The sequence below is a fragment of the Alosa pseudoharengus genome, unplaced genomic scaffold (assembly GCF_046254945.1).
Source record: "Alosa pseudoharengus isolate Yale_2024_CS ecotype anadromous, Long Island Sound unplaced genomic scaffold, YU_APseudo_1.1 YU_APseudo_1.1_scf_1, whole genome shotgun sequence".
NCBI lineage: Eukaryota > Metazoa > Chordata > Actinopteri > Clupeiformes > Clupeidae > Alosa > Alosa pseudoharengus.
Window position 1 is genome coordinate 41,116,533 of NW_027468564.1, and position 1,353 is coordinate 41,117,885.

General features: G+C 42.9%; 1 protein-coding gene across 1 annotated transcript in view; it reads right to left on the bottom strand.

The window, feature by feature from the left end:
- Positions 1–1,224: 1,224 nt before the first annotated feature.
- Positions 1,225–1,353, bottom strand: part of LOC143128085 (NACHT, LRR and PYD domains-containing protein 3-like) — a 43,916-nt gene continuing 43,787 nt past the window's right edge. Inside the window, exon 10 of the mRNA XM_076289760.1 lies at positions 1,225–1,353. This exon is cut by the window's right edge and continues 776 nt beyond it. The gene's annotated coding sequence lies outside the window, so the exon portion shown is untranslated.

Below are 1,353 nucleotides of genomic sequence, written 5' to 3' on the forward strand. Positions count from 1 at the left end.
TATTTATTTGTATGTAGTTTTAAATCAAATGCAGTTGCTTTTTGTTGATATACACATATAAAAGTAAAATAACATTTTGACCAATTGCATATTTAATTTATTATTAAAATCAAACAACTTGCTGAAAATACAGTATGTCGTGTAAACGATCAAATACTTAAAGACAAAAAGGACAAAAAATGAAAAGGAGCATTAGAGAGAAATGTGTGTGTAAGGGAGAGACATGTGTGTGTAAGGGAGAAATGTGTGTGTGAGGAAAAGAAATGTGTGTGTAAGGGAGAAATGTGTGTGTGAGGAAGAGAAATGTGTGTGTGAGGGAGAAATGTGTGTAAGGGGGACAAATGTGTGTAAGGGGGAGAAATGTGTGTGTAAGGCAGAGGAGGACAAATGAGGGATGAAACATAAACATAACAACTTGTTAGGGCAGCCGTGGTTAGCACTTGTGGTTGTAGGACTTGTAACCGGAGCCCTCAGTGCTCCCCGAGCGCCGCCGTTGTAGCAGGCAGCTCACTGCGCCGGGATTAGTGTGTGCTTCACCTCACTGTGTGTTCACTGTGTGCTGTTTGTGTTTCACTAATTCACCGATTGGGTTAAATGCAGAGACCAAATTTCCCTCACGGGATCAAAAAAGTATATATACTTATACTTATACTATATAAACAAGAGAAGGGATGATGCTAAAGAGAGGAAACACATAAACAGAGAGAGAGAGAGAGAAAGAGGGTGAGAGAGAGGATGCAGCTAATACAGAGAGCAAGGACAACAGAAGGAGAGATGATCTTACACACACTCAGAATCCACCCAACCCCACCCAATCACACACACAAACACACACACACAGAGACAGACAGACAGACAAACAAACACACACGTACAACAATGTAAGGGGTGGAGAGAAAGGATGATGCAGGGCAGATATACATGTATAGAAGCGCACACACACACACACACACACACACTCAGAACCCCCAACACACACACACACACTTAGAATCCACCCAACACACACACACACACACAAACAGACAAAAACACACACACACACACACACACGTACAACAGTGTAAGGGGAGGAGGATATACATGTATAAAAACACACACACACACACACACACACACACACACACACTCAGAATCCCCAACACACACACACACACACACACACACAGAGAACCAGATAGAGACAGACAAACACACACACACACACACACACACACACACACACACACACACACACACACACACAGACAGACAAACACACTCACATGTCCAACAATGTAAAGGGAGGAGGGAAAACAAAGGGAGGGACGATGCAGGACAGACATATGGACACACACACACACACACACACAC